The sequence below is a fragment of the Mustelus asterias genome, chromosome 8 (assembly GCF_964213995.1).
Source record: "Mustelus asterias chromosome 8, sMusAst1.hap1.1, whole genome shotgun sequence".
NCBI lineage: Eukaryota > Metazoa > Chordata > Chondrichthyes > Carcharhiniformes > Triakidae > Mustelus > Mustelus asterias.
This window is the reverse complement of record NC_135808.1, coordinates 112,232,319-112,253,803: the sequence shown is the minus strand read 5'-3', so window position 1 is coordinate 112,253,803 and position 21,485 is coordinate 112,232,319. Positions and strand designations below refer to the sequence as shown.

Here is a 21,485-nt window from a genome sequence, read left to right as displayed (position 1 = left end):
GACAGGGTGTGACATCACTTGGGGGGCTGGGTGTGACGTCATGGGATGGGGGTCCCAAAAATAAAGGTGAGCACATGGCCGCCAAAGTGTAAGGTCTTGGTCCTGGGCTAGACCTGCTGTTGACCACTTAAGTACCTAACTGGCCCTTAATATGGTGGACCTTGCCCAAAGGATGCAATGCAGTGCTCTCACTGGGTCTCTAGTTAACAGGTGAGAGCCTCATCACTTGGATTATATTCCACTCTAATGATGCTTTGAACCACTTTACAAGAGTAAACTATCCTCTTTATTCTATCTCTCCTCAAGACTCAGGTGCTTTTAAGTTCGGTGTCAATTTGTTTCCTCTGATAGTGATTCTTTGACTAAAACAACAACAACTTGAATTTAGAGGTTCTGAAGAAAGGTCATATGACCTGAAATGTTTCTCTGCACAGACGCTGCCTTACCAGCTGAATTTTTCCAGCATTTTTTGATTTTATTTCAGATTTTCTGCATCGGCAATATTTTACTTTTGAATTACATTGCAGCTTTAACGTAGGAAAGTGACCAAACGTTTGGTCAGTTAGGTTAGCTTTATGGCTGGTCTTGAGGGATTAGATCTTGCGTTGATGGCAGAAGTTTTTTTCTAAACTTGGAGGCTGTCTGCCTCTTCAAAGAGTTTCAGATGTCCATCACTTTTATCATATGTACACTACCCTTCTCATGTACATTCAGAAACATCGGTAAGAATAACATCAGGCTGAGGTTCAGTGCAGAGTCATTCAGGCAGGAGTAGATCCTGCCAGACATTCTGACTGCTTTGCTGTTGCAGAGAAAATTTCTGCATCTCATCCACAGAGTTTAGTTTCAACAAAACCTTTAACCTCCTCACAAAATTTCAATAACTTAGCTCGCCAAGAACTGCATTCCATAAATCTCTGTGCTCCTCATATGTTCAGGTATTTCAATTGTCTCCTTTTTTTTAAGGACACCTCAGGGGTGATTCTCCCAGCCCACTGCGCTTTAGCAGTCATGTAGCGGGCTTCCCGCTGGGCACCACGGCCTCTGGGAGTCTCTGCCCGCCGGATTTCCAGCACCATTAGCTCTATGCTGATTTCTGCCGATTATGTAAATGAACATGCAATTAGCAGGCTGAAGTCTCCGGGCCTGCTAGCTTCTCTTCTTCTTCCCCCCCCCCCCCCCCCCGGCCATTCCCACCAGGAGTGTTTCACTCCAGCGGGGTTTACAATAGCTCCCCACTTGCAGGGAGCTGGTGACCAGACCCCGCTGGAGTGAAGGGGACCCTAGAGACCCCCCCCCCCCAGGAGGTCAGGGGTAAAGGGCATTGCCAGCTTGGCAGTGCTGGCCTGGCACCATGGCACTGCCCGAGGAGCAAAGTGGCAATGAGCAGGGGGCACCTTGGCACTGCCCATTGGGCATCGGGGAGTGCCAAGGGGGTAGGGCCAGAGGGGCGGGGCCTGATGGGGGCAGGGCCTCTGGGGGGAGATCAATTGGGGTGGGGAATCCCACTGCCATTCTCCATTTTGGGTTTGGTGATGGAAGAAGGGAGGCCAGAGATCGGGGCTGGCCATCAGGATGGGGGCGCAGGTCAGCCTGCTGGGTGGTGGTTGGGATTGCAGGGTGGACAATCGGGAGTGCCAGGGTTGGGGGGGGGGGGGGCAAGGAGGAGGAGAAAAGATCAAGGTGGGCGCGGGAGAGGTGGTGGGGGGGGGTGGTGGTTGAGGCTGGCCCAGACACATTTGCAGGGGGTGGGGATCGCACGGTCAGCATTGTGGGGTCACGGGGCTGACCAGCGATCGAGAGGCCAGCAGTGACAGATTGGCGCATGCTCAGTACTATGCTGCCGGCCCCTCCAGCAGGAATAGGCCCCACCCACAGCTTTTTGAGTGTTTCACGCTAGTGCACTCAGAGTGTGGGAGATTCATTTTGAAAATCCTGCTGAAATAAGCAGCGGCATTTACTCCCGTTTTTACGTCATTTCGACACTTAGAATTTTTTGGGGGAGAATCCCAACCCTCATCTTTACCCATAACACGGTACAGCATATACTTCCTGTGCTGTGCTTATTGCTATTGTTCAAAAGGCTGTTGTTAGCTAATCCCTGGTCACTTGATATCCCCTGGCTCTTTCATCAATAACCAATTTCCTTCTTCACTTGCTTGCTATAAATATGTTTATGGAAATGTTTGACATTTAATATTCACTGCTATCCTAAGGCCTTTTTGCTTGAGCTCTCCTGGACACTTTTTAAAAAGGTTTTTGCACTATGCTTTCATTATTATTTTCAATCACTTTGCTTTATGCACCTTTATACTATAGCACTAAAATCTTTTTTCACCTCACTTTCAATTTTGCACACTGTCCCTTGGTTCTAATTCCTTTCTCATTAAAATGAATAAATTTCCCATTAGAGCAGTTAGGACAGTGTAATTAACTCTTTAACACAGCCAGAGAAATATCAGGTTACGATCAAGGTGGAATAACTAGATATGATACAGGGTTTGTTAAAATATAATTAGCAGAATGCAGCCAAAGTTAAATATTGTGGATTTTATATTTGATATCCTAGACTACTGTTGGATTGAGGAGGGGTGGCAGGTGGTGGGATAGTGGAGAGAAGTTTGACAGACCTCTATCTTCTTGGTTGTATGATTCACTTCCATCTTGAGATTAAATGAATTGTTGGAGTACCAAGATGATCAAATTAAACACACATAGTTCTACTGGGTAAAAACAAGCTGTTTGCTCACTGATAAATGGATATCACATAAATGGATATAATTGTCCCAGTTACTTCAGCTTCTGTTCTCCGGAAGAAAATTTGAAGGTTACATTTTACGCTTGGTGTCTTTGTTTCAATTTCAGCTTGAAAGTGGCTGGAATGTGTTTCCTTCAATAAGAAAATGAATACTGTGAATGCCTTAACCTATTGAGTCGCATTTAAGACAGTATAAAGTGAGGTACAAAAGCAAAGTAAAAATGCTAAACTTTATAGAAGCTGCAGAGAGAAAGGTTACCGAAACCACAGGGAAAAGTACAGGAAATACCAGAAAATGTATATATTTTTAAAGATGGTCAGGGAGACAAGTGGAAATACAAAAAGCTTTAGAAATCAAAGGTAAGACGGTCCAGTAAAACTATGAGGAAAGCAAGGGTCTAGCAAGAAGGAGGAATTAAAGGAATGTATTGATAAAAAATAGCGCTGGAGACATTAATAGGATTGAAAGCCAATAAATCCACAATGACCTAAATTCTAGGGTACTAAAGGAGGTGGCCATGGAAATAGTAGATGCATTAGTTGTCATCTTCCAAAATTCTGTACATTCTGGAACAATCCCGGCAGATTGGATGGTGGCAAATGTAATCCCATTGTTTAAAATGGGGGGAGAAAACAGGGAATTACAGACTGGTTAGTCCAACATCAGCAGTAGGAAAAATGCTAGAGTCCAAGGATGTGATAACAAGACACTTAGAAAATATCAATGGGATTAGATAAAATCAGCAAGGATCTATGAAAGAGAAATTATGTTTGACAAACCTACTGGAGTATTTTTGAGAATGTAACTGGTAGAATCGATAAGGAAGATATGATGTATTTGAATTTTCAGAAATCTTTTGATGAAGTCCCAGTAAGAGGTTAGTGTGCAAAATTTAAGTGCATGGGATCGGGGGCAACCGGGCTTCAACTTAACTTTGGGATCAGGGTGCCGTTTTGAAGCCAGTCTTGCTATTAGGTTAGAGGGATTAGCGGAGTAACGATGCGGGGTTATGGGGTTCAGGCCTGGGTGGGATTGTTGTCGGTGCAGAGTGGATGGGCTGCGTGGCCTCCTTCAGCACTGCAGGGATTCTATGGATTCTATGATTCAATTCAAGAAACTCAGCTTGTCCTTTGATATTGCAGAAGCAAAACTCATATCAGTGCACACCTGGTCAGCCAAAGGTTCCACCTTCCAAATACTTTGATGGAAAGACTCTGGAATATGTTGAGCACTTTCCATACCTTGGCAGCCACCTCACAAAGACCACCATTGACTAGGAGAGCCAACATTGGTTGAGCTGTGCTAGCTCAGTCTTCTACAAACTACAGTAGCAAGCATTTGACAAAAAAGAACTCCAGTCTTAAGTTCATAGAGCAGTTGTCATCACCACACTGCAGTGAGACCAGGATTGTGTATCAGTGAAGAGCCCCAGAGAAGGTCCATGAGCAATGTCTCCGTCATATCCTCCAGATTCAGTGGGAGGATCATGGAACAAATGCTAGTGTCCTTCTTGGAGACAAAGCCACAAGCATTTAGGCAAGACTCCTGAAAAATCAACTTCATTGGACTGGCACTGTCTGGATGGTTGGAAAGCACCTCCCCGACCAAGTTCTATTTTCTCAACTCTGGAATGGCTGATATTCTAGCAAAGGACAAAGAAAATATTTCACTCTAAAGCTCTTCTAGAAGCACAGCAGCAGTGACATTAATAATTGGAAGGAGCTCAGTACCAGTCATTCAATGTGGTGGCAACTTGTCTATCAAGTTGCATCACACTTTGAGTCAATGTCTGAATGAGGAGGCAGAGCAGCAGCAGAGAAAGGAGGAAAAGAAAGCAAATCCTGCACTCTAGATCTCTTTACCACGTGGAACATCTTGTCCATTGTGCCCAAAGATCTGTGGCTTGAGAACCATCCTGTTCAGTCACATGAAGACACATAGCAGAAAACCACAACCTTTCGGTTCAAGGGACAACGAATAGTCTGTGGTCACTAAGCTGTTGCATATAGCTCACTTCATGCATGAAATGCACATCTGAGACTTCAACATGTGTTCAAAAGTAGATTACTTGCTTCTGTTTTGATATTTGGTGAAATGAATGTTTAATTTGCTCAGATTTGCATTCCAATTTATGAGGGAAAAGCTTCAACACAAGTATTCCCAAGGTAGATTGTCTTTGTATTGGGGTAATTCAGCCTTGTTCATTGGATTTTGTGACGTTGTTCTGACGAAAGGTCATAGAATTATAGAATTCCTACAGTGCAGAAGGAGGCCATTTGGCCCATCGAACCTGCACCGACAACAATCCCACCCAGCCCTATCCCGTAACCTCACATATTTTCCCTGTTAGTCCCCCTGACACTAAGGGCAATTTAGCATGGCCAATCAACCTAACCTGCACATCTTTGGATCATCTGCCTGAAATTATGACTGTTTCTCTCTTCACAAATGCTGCCCAACCTACTGATTATTTACAGCATGTCTTCTGTTGCTTATTTCAGATTTCCAACCTCGGCAATACTTTGCTTTTATTTGTCTGTTGTCAACTTAGTGTGAATGGTAGCTTGCCACCGACAGTAGCAATTAATAGTCATTTAGTGCATTAGTGGGTGTTTACAGTTTCATCTTTTGGAGAACATTAATGGAGCAAATTGATAATGTGTGTATGATTCTTCCATTTTGAAAAATAAAAAATACCCTCACTTCAGAAGGTCTCCTTTCCTGTTATGATCAAAAAGGACTAATGCCCCATTTGTAATCTGGTTCCCTACATACTAAAGGAGCCCTGTAGATACTGTAAATAGCAACAAACAAAACAAATACTCGGTGGTGATAAACCTGATTTGAATAACTGAAACATCTCAAATGTTGCACTTTTGTGATAGTAATTGGCCACAATTGCAGCTTTGATGTGATTCGAATTCCCCTCCCAACTATAGGATAGATATAATACATGTTAAAATACATTCCTGACTTATATGTGGCCTCTTCATTGTAACTTTATTATTTAAGAAAGGTGAGACTGAGAAACCAGGAAATTACAGAACTATTAGCCTTGGGTATGTTGTGACGACATTATTGGAATCTATAATTAAGGACAATGCACTTAGTGAAACCTGAGATGTTGCCAACATGTTTTTGTTAAAGGGTAAATTATATCCAACAAAGTCTAACTTTGAGTAAGTAACTAAAGCAATAAAGTGAATGCCTTTGAATGTAGCCTACACGGCCTTCAAAAGTCCTTTACGAAGAGGGTTGTGAATCTTTGGAATCACCTATTCCTGGGACTGTGGATGCTCCATCATTGAATATATTTAAGTCTGAGAGGTCTTCCCACTGAGAGGTTGTTAGCTTCCATGGTATTGAAGGCATATTAGGAAGAAGAAGAATGTAGAAGAAGGGTAGTATAGTGGTTATGTTACTGGACAAGTAAAATAGAGGCCTGGACTGATGCATGGAGACATTACTTTAAAGCCCACCACAGCATCAGAGAGACCAAAAATTGATCTACTTCAGACTAAAATGTACTCAACAATGGATCATCCACAACCGTCTGGGGTAAGCAATTTATAAGATTCACAACCCTTTGAGTGAAGACATTCTTCTCATTTTAGTCTGTACTGCCCGCCTCCCCCCCCCCCCCCCCCCCCCATGTGTTCTGGATTGGGTGGCAAAGGGAATAACCTATCTGTGTCTACCCTATCTAGCCCTTCACAACATTCATATGTTTGAATAAGATCACCTTGCATTCTAAACTTCAGTGAGTACAGGCACAATTTACTCACCCTCTCAACCTAGGGCAACTCTCTCATCTCAGGAACCAATCTAGTGAAGGCTGTACTGCATTCAAGGTACCTATATCCTTCCTTAAATATGGAGACCAAAATTATACATAGTACTCCAGCTGTAGTCTCAACAAAGTCCTTTTCAAGTGTGGCTATGCTTCCTCTTTCAAATCCCTTGCAATAAAAGCTAACATGATATTCGCCTTCCTGATTTCTTGCTAGCTTTGCAAACTTAGGGGGTAAATTTTACCATTTTGAGTCGAAGTGCCGAATCCGGGCGTCAAATAGATCCATGCCTGGAATCCTCTTTCCAGCGCTCCCATACCTGTTTTGCTGGCTCCGGTCTGATTCGCGCTGTGGGCGGGGCTTAGCGCTGGCGGACCGATCGGAGCTCTGAACTGCGCATGCGCAGTTCAAAAAAAATCTGATCAAGCGCGCCCGGGCGCGAAAGAAAAATAAGCAGAAAGCGGCTCTCTGACACAGACCATCTGGGGGAGGGGAGGGAGATGGCGGGGGGGGGGGGGGGGGAGGTGTGGTGGTGGGAGAAGGAGGGGGGTGTGATGTATCATCCTCTGGGAGGGTTCCGCTGCCAGTCTGCGGCCGATCCCTCGTCCCTACCGGAGGAACGATTCCCTCCGCCGGAGTGGCCGCATACTTCAAACACCAAGACTGTCATCATTCACCTCAGCGTTCCGCTTGTCAACTGAGTGAACTTGAACAAGCAGTGGGAATTATCAATGTAAAGCTGCTTCAGCAGTGCAAAAAAACCACACCATCCTCGCCGGGGTACCAAGAGACAACTCAGATCCAAATGAATAACTCAAGATTATTTATCCTTCTATTTACTCCTTCGGGACGAACATGGCTCATATCACAAATCTACTTAGTCTTTGGCATTTACCCTGGTCGTTTCATTCTGCATCAGTGCCCTGAACAGATGGTGCAAAGAAAGTGTGGCACTGATGCGTTCCGCTGAGGTGAATTATGACAATCTTGGTGTTTGAAGTATGCGGCAACTCCGGCGGAGGGAATCGTTCCTCCGGTGGGGAGGAGGGATCGACCGCAGACTGGCAGCGGAACCCACCCCCCCAGAGGATGATACGTCACTCCCACCCCTCCCACCCCCCCCAGAGGATGATTCGTCACAACCCCCCCTCCCCCCCCCCCCCCCCCCCCCAGAGGATGAAACATCACACACCACCCCCCACGCCCCCTCTCTGACCAGAGGATGACCTAGGTCAGAGAGTCGTTGCAGTCTCTGACCCCGCTCTTCGGAAGCTGCAGCGACGACTTCAGACTTTTATTTTGCAGGTCGCTTACAGCGCGGATGCGGATCGGACCCGAAGACGGTAAAGTGGGATTTGGCGGTAGAGTTGGGTGCGCGGTTCATTAAGTCGATTTAAATGCATGCAAATACATTTAAATCGTCGGGCCGCCCGATTTGGGCGCGGGCCGGACCCTCGCCTGAATCGGGCGTCGATAAAGCCGTGATCTGCTTGGATTCGGGTGCAGATCGCGTTAAAGGCCCGACACCCAACTTTACCGCGATTTTGGGCGCGAAGTTTTGGTAAAATCGGGCCCTTAGTGTTCCTTGTATGACCAAGTCTATCTAAACATTAACATTTAAAATTTTACATTTTAAAAAAAAATCTGTTTTTCTATTCTTCCTACCACATTATGCTCCATCAGTCACCTTGTAGCCCACCAAGTAATCTGACAATGTTTCTTTGCAGCCTGTGTCCTTCTCCAAGCTTACTTTTCCATCTAACTTTATATTGTTACCAAACCATACATTATTCTTGTCTCTTCGTCAATGTTATTAAAGCATCAAACATGACAAAAGCACACCAGCTCAGTTGACCCTTAAATACCTCTTCCTTAACATTTAGGAACTTGTGCTCAATTGGAAGGGTTGTCCCACAGATTAGTCAAGCACCAGCAGTGATGCTGACAGAATCATGGCCCCTAACTTCCATCCCAAATCCCAGCATATGCCGATTGCACACCGCACATGCGCATCGGGATTATATGGCAGTCCCGACGCATGGACATGTGCGCTAAAAGCGCGTCATGTTCAAACCTCCAGTTCGGATCTTTACAGCTTTCGGGATTGAAGCATTGCCCTGAAGTGCCTTGATTTGAAAAGTGATAGGATAACGCTAACTTTATTTACTTGATAGGGTAGTATTTACACCTATTTGTTTGCACCCTTTTTTTCTGTTCGAGCTGCAGTGAGCAGAGGCAACGGATATATTGGACATATTCTTTAGATGGGTTTATTTTTTTGTAAACGTGTTTAAAAAATGTTTAAAATATATGTAATGCAGTTAGGGACCAATTCAGAAACTCCAAGGTATGTTATGAAGTTAGATTAGACCCCAACTATTTCTGATTTTGGCATTAGTGTGAGCATAAGATGTTTCAGTCCAGTTGTAATTCTATTGAACCACAAGGAAGCTTTTATTAAACAAACTTTATTTAACAATACAGTTTAACTACAACAAAAAAACTGTCACAAAATGAATTGGCGTAACATTTACCAATTGAAATACTTAAACATGACAAGATATAATTCTTAACTGCTAGACTACCTCTTAGTTCCAATATAAGCAATATCCCTCATAGTCCCATACCTTGGCAGCCACCTCTCAAAGACCACCATTGACTAGGAGATCCAACATTGGATCATCTGTGCCAGCTCAGTCTTCTACAAACTATGGCAGCAAGCATTGGACAAAAAGACTTCCAGTCCTAGTGTACAGAGCAGTTGTTATTACCACATTGCAGTGAGACCAGGATTGTGCATCAGCGATGCATAAGAGCCCCAGAGAAAGTCCATCAGCAATGTCCCTGTCATATCCTCCAGATTTAATGGGAGGACCATTGAACAAATGCTCATGTCCTTCTTGAAGGTGGGACCACACACATTTAGGTAAAACTTCTGAAAAATCAGCTTCAATGGATTGGACACCGTGTCCAAATGGTTGGAAAGCACCTCCCCTACCAGGTTCTGTTTTCTCAACTCTGGATTGATTGATATTCCAGGGGAGGACAAAGAAAATATTTCAAGGACAACCTAAAGCTCTTCTTGAAGCACAGTAGCAGTGACATTAATGATTGGGAGGAGCTCAGTACCAATCATTCAATGTGGTGACAGTTTGTCTATCAAGTTGCATCATGCTTTGAGTCTCAGTGTCTGAATGATGAGGCAGAGCAGCAGCAGAGAAGGGAGGAAAAGAAAGCAAATCCTGCACTCTGGATCTCTTTACCTCGTGGAACAGCTTACCCACCTGTGCCCAAAGATCTGTGGGTCGAGAATCATCTTGTTCAGTCACATGAAGACACATGGCAGAAAATCACAATCTTGAGTAGAAATCCTTCTGGAGCAAGAGACAACGACTAAGTCTGCAGCCACTTCAATTTGATTTCTGGATTCTTGCGTATAGCATCAAGCATGACTTGCTTCTGTTTTGATGTTTGCTCTGGAAGCTTGTTTTTCTCATTTGTATTCCAAGCTATGAAGAAAATGTTTTAACACAGGAGTATTCCCAAGACAGGTTGTCTTCGTACAGGGGCAATTTAGGCTTGTTCATTGGATTTTGTGACGTCATTCTGACGAAAAGTCAGCTGCCTGAAATTATAACTTTCTCTCTTCACAAATGCTGCCCGACCTACTGATTATTTACAGCACTTTTTCTCTTGTGTGTTTCAGACTTCCAGCCTCGACAATACTTTGCTTTTATTTATCTGTAGTCCGTTTGATTCAACTTAGTGTGAATGGTAGCTTGCCACTGACAATAACAATTAGTAACCATTTAGTGCATTAACGGGTGTTTACAGTTTCATCTTGTGGAGAACATTAATGGAGCAAGTTGATAATGTGTATGATTCTTCCACTTTGAAGAATAGAAAATACTCTCACTTCAGAAGGTCTCTACACACTTTCCTGTTATGATCAAAAAGGACTAATGCCTCATTTGTAATCTGGTTTCCACCGTACTAAAGAGGCCTTGTAGATACTGTAAATAGCAACAAATAAAACAAATACTCGGTGGTGAAAGTCCTGATTTGAAAAACTAAAACATCTCAGATGTTGCACTTTTGTGATAGTAATTGGCCACATTTGCAGTTTTTGTTGATGTGGTTCGAACTCCTCTCCCCCAGCATAGGATAAATATAATCCATGTTAAAATACATTCCTGAATTGCTTGTGACACCTTCATTGTGACTTTATTATTTAAGAAAGGTGAGACTGAGAAACTAGGAAATTACCGAACTATTAGCCTTGGGTATGTTGTGACGACATTATTGGAATCTATAATTAAGGACAATGCACTTAGTGAAACCTGAGATGTTGCCAACATGTTTTTGTAAAAGGGTAAATTATGTCCAACAAAGTCTAACTTTGAGTAAGTAACTAAAGCAGTAAAGTGAATGCCTTTGAATGTAGCCTACACGGCTTTCAAAAGTCCTTTACTAAGAGGGTTGTGAATCTTTGGAATCATCTATCCCTGGGACTGTTGATGCTCCATCATTGAATATATTTAAATCTGAGAGGTCTTACCACTGAGAGATTGTTAGCTTTCATGATATTGAAAGCACATTATTGACCTGATTAGGCAGAAGATGAGTGTAGAAGAAGGGTAGTATATTGGTTATGTTACTGGACAATTAAAATAAAGGCCTGGACTGATGCATGGAGACATGACTTTAAAGCCCACCACAGCATCAGAGAGACCAAAAATCTATCTACCTCAGACTTAAATGTACTCACCAATGGATCATCCACAACCCTCTGGGGTAAGCAATTTGAAAGATTCACAACTCTTTGAGTGAAGACATTCTCCTCATTTTAGTCTGTGCCCATGTGTTCTGGATTGGGTGGCAAAGGGAACAACCTATCCGTGTCTACCCTATCTAGCCCTTCACAAACTTTATATGTTTGGATGAGATCACCTTGCATTCTAAACTTCAGTGAGTACAGAGACAACTTACTCACCCTCTCAACATAGCACAACTCCCTCATCTCAGGACCAATCTCGTGAAGGCTGTACTGCACTCAAGGTACCTATATCCTTCCTTTAAATATGGAGACCAAAATTATACATTGTACTCCAGCTGTAGTCTCAACAAAGCCCTTTACAAGTGTAGCAATGCTTCCTCTTTCAAATCCCTTGCAATAAAAGCCAACATGATATTCGCCTTCGTGTTTGCTTGCCAGCTTTGCAAGCTTTGTATTTCATGTCTGACCAAGTCCATCTAAACATCAACATTTAAAATTTTACACTTTAAAAAAAAACATTTTTCTATTCTTACGACCAAAGTGAATAATCTCAAACATCTCCACATTATGCTCCATCAGTCACCTTGTTGCCTTCTGACAATATTTCTTTGCAGCTTGTGTCCTCTTCCCAGTTTACATTTCTATCTAACTTAATGTTGTCACCAAACCCTGCATTGCAGACTATTCTCCTGGGAGATTCCAGCGGCATCTGATCCGCCCCGAGCATGTCTCCTAGCGCCAGATATCCGGTGGCATTAGCTCCGTGCCAGAAATAGGCATGGAGCTGGATAATTTAAATTCTAATTCTAATTTAAATGTTATTAACAGGCCTGGGATTGAAATCTCTGGGCCTGCTCGCATCCACCACCCCTCCCCACTAGGAGCATTTCACTCCAGTGGGGTTTACAGTAGCTCCCCACTTTTGGGGAGCTGGCAGCCCGACCCCGCTGGAGTGGAGGGGGAGCAATCTGGGCCCCCCCTCCCCCAGAGGGTCAGGTGCGAGGGAGTGCCCCCTGGGCAATGTCGCCTTGGCAGTGCCAGCTTGATAATGTGTATGATTCTTCCACTTTGAAAAATAAAAAATACTCTCACTTCAGAAGGTCTCTATGCACTTTCCTGTTATGATCAAAAAGGTCTGATGCCCCATTTGTAATCTGGTTCCCGCAGTAATAAAGAGGCCCTGCAGATGCAGTAAATAGCAACAAACAAAACAAATACTCACTCCAGTGGGGTTTACAGTAGCTCCCCACTTCTGGGGAGCTGGCAGCCCGATCCTGCTGGAGTAGAGGGGGGGGCAATCTGGGCCCCCCACCCCAGAGGGTCAGGTGCTGGGGAGTGCCCCTTGGGCAATGTCACCTTGGCTTGGGCCCCTTGGCACTGCCCAGGGTGCACCTTGCTAGTGCCCATTGGGCATGGGGCAGTGCCAAAGGGGTGGGGCCTAATGGGGGCGATCGGTAGGGGGTCCCGCTGCCACTCTGGAGTCGGGATTGGTGGGGGAGGGAGGGAGGCCATAGATCGGGGCTGGCCATCCGGATGGGGGTCTGGAGGGGGCAGCCCGCTCGGGGGATAGGTGCTGTCTGGCGGTGTGCTGAAGATCGGGGCAGGCTCGGGGGGAGGGGGGAAAGGGGCTGGCCTAGGAATGTTTTGGGCGGGCCAGCGATTGGGCCATGGCGGGGGTGCGAGAGCCAGTATTGTGGGGATCGTGGAGCTGGCCAGCGATTGAGCTGGTCAGCAATTGGGAGGTCAGCAGACAGGGGCCACTGTGCGTGCGCTGACCTTGGTGTTGATAGATCAGCACATGCACAGTGGTCCGCTCAGTGTTATGCTGCCGGCCTCTCGGGCAGGGCTAGGCCCGCCCGCTGAATTCTGGAGTGAATCACACTGTGCACTGCCGAGTGCCTGAGAGTGGGAGATTCTTCTCTGAAGTCCCACTGAAAAAAATCAGTGTGATTTACTCTAGTTTTCTTTTCAGATGAATTTGACACTTAAATTTTTTTGAGAGAATCCCGTCCATTATTCTTGTCTCTTTGTCTATGTCATTAAAGCGTCAAACATGACAAAAGCACACCAGCCCAGTTGACCTTTAAATACCTCTTCATTACCATTTAGGAACTTGTGCTGAATTTGGGAGGGCTGTCCCACAGACTAGTCAAGCACCAGCAATGATGCTGACAGAATCATAGCCCCAACCTCCATCCCAAATCCAGCAAATGCAGATTGCACGCTGCAATGCATGTTGGGAATATATGGAGGTCTTGGCGCATGGACATATATGCTAAAAGCATGCCATGTTCAAATCTCTGGGTTCAGCTTTTTAAAGCAATCGGGATTGAAGCACTGCCCTGAAGTGCCTTGGTTTGAAAAGTGACTGGACAACGCTAACTTTGCTTACTTGATAGGGTAGTATTTATTACACCCATTTGTTTGCACATTTTTTTTCTGCTCTAGCTGCATTGAGCAGAGGCAGAAGACATGTCAGAGATATTCTTTAGGAGGGTTTTTGTTTGTAAGTATGTTTAATAGATGTCTAAAATATATATAATGCACAAACTGAAAACATTTTTTTCTGCTGTTAATTCTATTAAAAAAGTATTCCAGAATGCAGCGCAGAGTGAAAAATTGATCTTGAGATTACCTGGCTGCTGCTACTAATGGACATTGAGCTTTTAAAATTAACAATATGTCTGTCCCTCTCTCCATCCCTTTCCTTCCATCCCTCATTTCCTTTCCTTCCATCCCTCCTTTTCTTTCCTTCCATCCCTCATTTCCTTTCCTTTCATCCCTCTTTACCTTTCTCTCCATCCCTCCTTTCCTTTTCCTCCATCCCTCCTGTCCTTTCCCTGCATCCCTCCTTTCTTTCCCTCTCTCACTCCCTTCCCCTCATTCTCCTCCCTTACCTCCCTGTTTACAGAAAGACAACAGAACCATTTTGCTCAATTAAAATAATGTTTTATTGAATCTTGTGTCAAAGTAAAACAAGGAATTTGGAAAAGTTGAGGTAGTTATTAAATGAAATGTCATACTGCAGCTGCCAAAGTTAACTATCAAGTTAAATGTTAACATGGTATCAAAGATTTGTATTTATAACATCTAATTTTTTTAGTTATGTCCTCAGTCCTAAATTTCCCAACCAGGAACTCGTTTATTTCAAACTACTTCTCAGTTACACTTCTTATTTTTGGAACTTCAAGTCAAATCAAGTTTAATCTTCTAAATTCCAGGGAATGTTGCCCTCGTTGATGCAATCTTTCTTCACAACTTAATCCTTTTAGCCCTTCCATGGCGAGTATATCCTTACTAATATGTGCTCCGGAACCCTACCACCTTGCCCGCCACGCAATCGGAATCGGTGAGGGGCTGACAACGGAAATGTCCGTTGATCTCGGGCGGGAATTTCTGATCTTGCTCAAGCGAGGCCGTAAAATCCCACCCGTGGTTCCCAAAACAGAATGCAGTGTCAAAAGATATGGCCTAACAAGGACTTTGTATAGCTGTAGTATGACATCTAACCCCTGTATTCTAGGTTTGTAGATATAACTGCCAGACTTCCATTAGCCATTTTGATTATTTTTGTACCTATCCATATTTGTATATCAATTGATTATTAATTGAAATAAGTAAAAGGAGGGCTGTGTGGTTGGAGGCATACAGTATGTAATGTGTATATCTGCAAATAAAAGTTAATACGTGAGTGAAGATTTCAGTGTTCCATTCTTCACTGTCTGGCTATCTGAGTTTTAACACAACATTTTAATGGCTTATATACATAAGCTGTGAAACCCCATCAAACCTCCATTGCTTCTAGCATTTCACTATTGAGAAAGTACTCTGATCCATACATTTTTAGGTCCAAAGAAGATGATATCACATCTGCCTACATTAAAATCAATTTCCAAGTTTTGCCTATTCACTTATTCATTTTTTTTGTAGTTGGAAGCATTAAGTTACAATAATTATAGAACTGCTTAGCAATGTCATCAGAGTCATTAATAAATACAGAAATAGTGAATAGTTGAGGTCCCAACACAGATACCTGTGAGATGCCAGTGGTCATATTCCTGATGAATAAAGTACTCATCCATCATCCGTACTCTGTCAACTACCAATCAGCTGATTTCCTAACCAGGCTAATAGTTCACCCTCATTCCATGATTCCACGAGCCTCAATTTTAGCTAATAGTCTCTTCTGAGGAACTTTATCAAATGCCTTCTGTCCATTAATTAACATCTATAGGCACCCCCCTGACCGTTAGTTTAATCATTCCTTCAAATAAATTCCATCAAGTGAATCATGACTTTCCCTTTAAAAATCCATATTGACTACCTCATTGGCTGAACATTGTCGAGGTGCACAGATACTCCAGCCTTAATTATAGACTTAAATATTTCCCCAACAGATGTTAGGCTAACTGGTCCATAATTCTCTTGTCTTCCTCTGTCACCTTTCATAAATAGCGGTCTGTCAGCTGTTTACAATTTTTAGAAAAATGATTAAAAATTGTCCTGGGTGATTAGAAAAAAAATTCTCTTGCTGGTTGATCTTTCTCTGCACCATAGCTATTACTGACACTACATTCTGCACTCTCTCCTTTCCTTCTACCCTATGTACTCTATGAACAATATGCTTTGTCTGTATACAATGCATGTTGGAATAATAAATCAAATCGAATAAGGGAACATAATGGGTGGGATTTTCTGACCACCAGCTGTTCCCACCGGCAGGATCTTCTGGTCCCACTGCTGTTAATGGGGTTTCCCGTTGTTTGTACCCTCTGCTGCCGGGGAACGCGCGATGGGCGGGTTGCCAGCAGCAGGACCAGAAGATCCCGCAGGTGGGAACAGCCAGAAAATTAGAGCCAGGCTATTCAGGACATAACATAGAAACATAGAAACCCTACAGTGCAGAAGGAGGCCATTCGGCCCATCGAGTCTGCACCGACCACAATCCCACCCAGGCCCTACCCCCACATATTTACCCGCTAATCCCTCTAACCTACACATCCCAGGACTCTAAGGGGCAATTTTTTTTTTTTAACCTGGCCAATCAACCTAACCTGCACATCTTTGGACTGTGGGAGGAAACCGGAGCACCCGGAGGAAACCCACGCAGACACGAGGAGAATGTGCAAACTCCACACAGACAGTGACCCGAGCCGGGAATCGAACCCGGGACCCTGGAGCTGTGAAGCAGCAGTGCTAACCACTGTGCTACCGTGCCGCCATAAGTGAGGAAACACCTCTTTGTGTTAAGGGTGGTAGATTTTTTTTAACTCTTCCACAGAAAACAATAAATGCCAGCTCAGCTAATAATTTTAAAACTGAGATCAGCAGATTTTCATTAGACCCAGTAGAACCAAGGCAGCTAGATGGAATTAAGATATGAATTGGTTGTGTGAAGATAACAGATCATTTAACAAGAGCGCATTCAGAGAAAAATTGACATAGAACCAAGGATAAGGATGAGTGACTAGAATTTGAGCTTGAAAATATTGTTAGCACTCTTTATCAATTTGACTTAATTGCTGACCATTCCATTCCATGCCATGTATCAGATGGCGTTGTCTCCCTTCTTTTAGGTGGTAGAAGTTTCATGTTTGGAACATACTGTTGAAGGAGCCTTGGCGAGTTGCTGCAGCTCATCTTGTACATGTCACACACTGCTGCTACTGTGTTCCAGTGGTGGAGGGTATAATTATTTAATGTGGTGGATGGGGTACTGATCAAGCAGACTACTTTGTCCTGGATAGCTTTGAGTTTCTTGAGTGTTGTGTGAGCTGCATTTAAATGTCTGAAAACTTTTCATTGTGCTGGTGTACAGGACATTTGGGATCTGAGTGAACACAGTAAGTAACTGTGAACGTACTTAACCAATCAGATTGAAGGACTCTGAAATTAACAGCGATGACTGTGAAGGCAGTCAAATTTAGAAGAGTGAATTCAATGTTGAGTCAGGTATAGAAAGATAAATAAAAAGAGGGAAAGGTTGGATTATCATCTAAATGGCTAAAGATTGGGAGAGGGAAATGTGCAATGTGACTTAGGTGTCCTTGTCCAGCCGTTACTGAAAGCAGGCATGAAGGTGCAGCAGGAGGTGAAGAAGGCAATGGGGAAGAGTATTCTGTCATACTCCTGATGTGTCTTATAGGCTCTGGAAGATTGGAGATGTGCTACTTGCCACAGATTTCCCAGCCTCTGATCTGCACTTTAGTTACCCAAGCTAACTGAATAGTTACCCAGGAAATGATAGTCAGGAAATCCCAGTCTAACAGCTGGGTAACTATAAAACTGACTGCTTCCTCCCCAAAACCCATTCCAACCTGACTATAAGCCATCACTGACTCCTTCCTGACTTGACTACTCTGACCCTCTGTCTCGCCCTGACCTCCCCAAACTGATTGGACCACCCAACCCGCTGTCATCCTACTCCCTTAACCACTTACCACACCTACCCTACAACCCTCATTCACGAAAACACTCAAAACCTATTTAAATGTCTGAAAACTTTTCATTGTGCTGGTGAATGCTTACCAGAATACAGCAGCTAGGGCTGTAAAAAGGGAATATGGTTTCTATACAGATTCCCTTCACTGGTGTCTGCAAGGTTTCGTGCTGTTAGGGAACTGAGTTCTGCAGAATATCCCATTGGAAGATTGACCAGAAAAACTGGAGGACGGTAAGTGGATTTTTTTTTGTCTGATCAGGGTCTGAAACAGGGGTTCTGACCTTAATTGGAAGTTTTGGGCTATGTACATATATATGTATTGAGAGTACCATATCACTCACTGCTGTCAGAATACCAAACAACAGTGTGTTATTCAACAGCTCATGAGAAATCTCTGAGAAATGCATTTCATTAAGTTCTAGCAGTTGAGTCTAAAAGTATGATTGTTTCAAATTTATGGGAATTACAAGACATATCCTCTTAATAAAAACATTGAAATATTTCTAACTTCACATGCAGTTTAGAAATTATACTGCCAAAGTACACACCATGACATGATATACATAATTTGGGACAATTGTTTCATTGTGTCTGAAATGTTATTTTTTAAGGTATTGTGGAAAAGCTTGACTGGTCCACGTCAAAATGATGTGATTAGAAATGGTATTGCCTATGTGAAATAATCCCAAAAGGTCTTTGCAGTGTTGCTTGAAAGGAACTAAAATCCCAACAGAAAATGACTGTGCTTGTTCTGATTATTTTTAAACTCAACATCTCAGAAAAGAGTTTAAATAATTTATCCTGTTATAAGCCTGATATTTTACATGGCAACTTCTACCACTGCAATTCAATGACAGCTTAGTGCCAAATGTACAGGACATCTGGGATCTGAGTGAACACAGTAAGTAACTGTGAACGTACTTAACCAATCAGATTGAAGGACTCTGAAATTAACAGCGATGACTGTGAAGGCAGTCAAATTTAGAAGAGTGAATTCAATGTTGAGTCAGGTACAGAAAGATAAATAAAAAGAGGGAAAGGTTGGATTATCATCTAAATGGCTAAAGATTGGGAGAGGGAAATGTGCAATGTGACTTAGGTGTCCTTGTCCAGCCGTTACTGAAAGCAGGCATGAAGGTGCAGCAGGAGGTGAAGAAGGCAAATGATCTGTTGGCCTTCATAGTGAGACAATTTGAATGCAGGAGCAAGGATTTCTTGCTGCAGCTATACAGGGCCTTGGTGAGACCACACCTGGAATATTGTGTGCAGTTTAGGTCTCCTTACCTGAGGAAGAATGTTTTTGCTATGGAGGGAGTGCAACTAAGATTTATCAGATTGATTCCTGGCATGGCGGGACTGACGTACGAGGAGAGATTGAGTCCGTCAGGATTATATTCACTCGAGTTTAGAAGAATGAGGGGGGAATAGAACATAGAACATAGAACATTACAGCGCAGAACAGGCCCTTCGGCCCACGATGTTGCACCGACCAGTTAAAAAAAAAACTGTGACCCTCCAACCTAAACCAATTTCTTTTCGTCCATGAACCTATCTACGGATCTCTTAAACGCCCCCAAACTAGGCGCATTTACTACTGATGCTGGCAGGGCATTCCAATCCCTCACCACCCTCTGGGTAAAGAACCTACCCCTGACATCGGTTCTATAACTACCCCCCCTCAATTTAAAGCCATGCCCCCTCGTGCTGGATTTCTCCATCAGAGGAAAAAGGCTATCACTATCCACCCTATCTAAACCTCTAATCATCTTATATGTTTCAATAAGATCCCCTCTTAGCCGCCGCCTTTCCAGCGAAAACAATCCCAAATCCCTCAGCCTCTCCTCATAGGATCTCCCCTCCATACCAGGCAACATCCTGGTAAACCTCCTCTGCACCCTCTCCAAAGCCTCCACATCCTTCCTGTAATGTGGGGACCAGAACTGCACACAGTACTCCAAGTGCGGCCGCACCAGAGTTGTGTACAGTTGCAACATAACGCTACGACTCCTAAATTCAATCCCCCTACCAATAAACGCCAAGACACCATATGCCTTCTTAACAACCTTATCTACTTGATTCCCAACTTTCAGGGATCTATGCACACATACACCTAGATCCCTCTGCTCCTCCACACTATTCAAAGTCCTCCCGTTAGCCCTATACTCAACACATCTGTTATTCCTACCAAAGTGAATTACCTCACACTTCTCCGCATTAAACTCCATCCGCCACCTCTCGGCCCAACTTTGCAACCTGTCTAAGTCTTCCTGCAAACTACGACACCCTTCCTCACTGTCTACCACACCACCGACTTTGGTGTCATCAGCAAATTTGCTAATCCACCCAACTATACCCTCATCCAGATCATTAATAAATATTACAAACAGCAGTGGCCCCAAAACAGATCCTTGAGGTACACCACTTGTAACCGCACTCCATGATGAATATTTACTATCAACCACCACCCTCTGTTTCCTATCCGCTAGCCAATTCCTGATCCAATTTCCTAGATCACCCCCAATCCCATACATCTGCATTTTCTGCAGAAGCCTACCATGGTGAACCTTATCAAACGCCTTACTAAAATCCATATATACCACGTCCACTGCCTTGCCCCCATCCACCTCCTTGGTCACTTTCTCAAAAAACTCAATAAGGTTAGTAAGGCACGACCTACCTGCCACAAAACCATGCTGACTATCACCTATCAATTCATTACTCTCCAAATAACTATAAATCCTATCCCTTATAATTTTTTCCAACATCTTGCCGACAACAGAAGTGAGACTCACCGGTCTATAATTCCCGGGGAAGTCTCTGTTCCCCTTCTTAAACAATGGGACAACATTCGCTAACCTCCAATCTTCTGGTACTATACCAGAGGCCAACGACGACCTGAAGATCAGAGCCAGAGGCTCTGCAATCACTTCTCTTGCCTCCCAGAGAATCCTTGGATAAATCCCATCCGGACCAGGGGATTTATCTATTTTCAGACCCTCCAGAATATCCTGCACATCCTCCTTATCAACTGTAATACTGTCTATTCTACTCCCTTGCAACCCAGTGTCCTCCTCAGCTATATTCATGTCCCCTTGCGTGAACACCGAAGAGAAATATTGGTTCAATGCTTCACCAATCTCCTCCGGTTCCACACATAACTTCCCTCTGCCATCTATAACTGGCCCTAAACTTGCCCTAACCAACCTTCTGTTCTTGACATACCTATAGAACGCCTTAGGATTCTCTTTAACCCTATCCGCCAAAGTCTTCTCATGTCCCCTTTTAGCCCTTCTAAGCTCGCTCTTCAACTCCCTCTTAGCCAATCTAAAGCTTTCTAGTGCACTACCCGAGTGTTCACGTCTCATCCGAACATAAGCCTCCTTTTTCTTTTTAACCAACAAAGAAACTCATAGAAAGCTATAAAATTTTAACAGGACTAGACAGGGTAGATGCAGGAAGGATGTTCCCGATGATGGAAGAGTCTACAACCACGGGTGACAGTCTAAGGATACAGGATAAACTATTTAGGACTGAGGTGAGGAGAAATTTCTTCACCCAGAGTGTGGTGAGCTTGTGGAATTCTCTACTACAGAAAGCATCTGAGGGAAAAACATTGTAGGTTTTCAAGAAGGAATTAGATGTAGCTCTTGGGGCTAAAGGGGTCAAAGGATATGTGGGGAAAGTGGGAACAGGTTACTGAGTTGGGTGATCAGCCA

The 21,485-nt window shown here is 43.7% G+C and overlaps 1 protein-coding gene across 13 annotated transcripts in view; it reads left to right on the top strand.

Moving 5' to 3' along the window:
• st3gal3a (ST3 beta-galactoside alpha-2,3-sialyltransferase 3a) overlaps positions 1-21,485 on the top strand; it is a 523,890-nt gene that overhangs the window by 59,630 nt on the left and 442,775 nt on the right. For 2 of the 13 annotated variants that reach the window (XM_078218753.1, XM_078218752.1), the window contains exon 2: positions 17,905-18,000. The exons of the other annotated variants lie outside the window; for them this stretch is intronic. The gene's annotated coding sequence lies outside the window, so the exon portion shown is untranslated. The remainder of the gene's footprint in view (positions 1-17,904; positions 18,001-21,485) is intronic. 13 annotated transcript variants of the gene reach the window in all.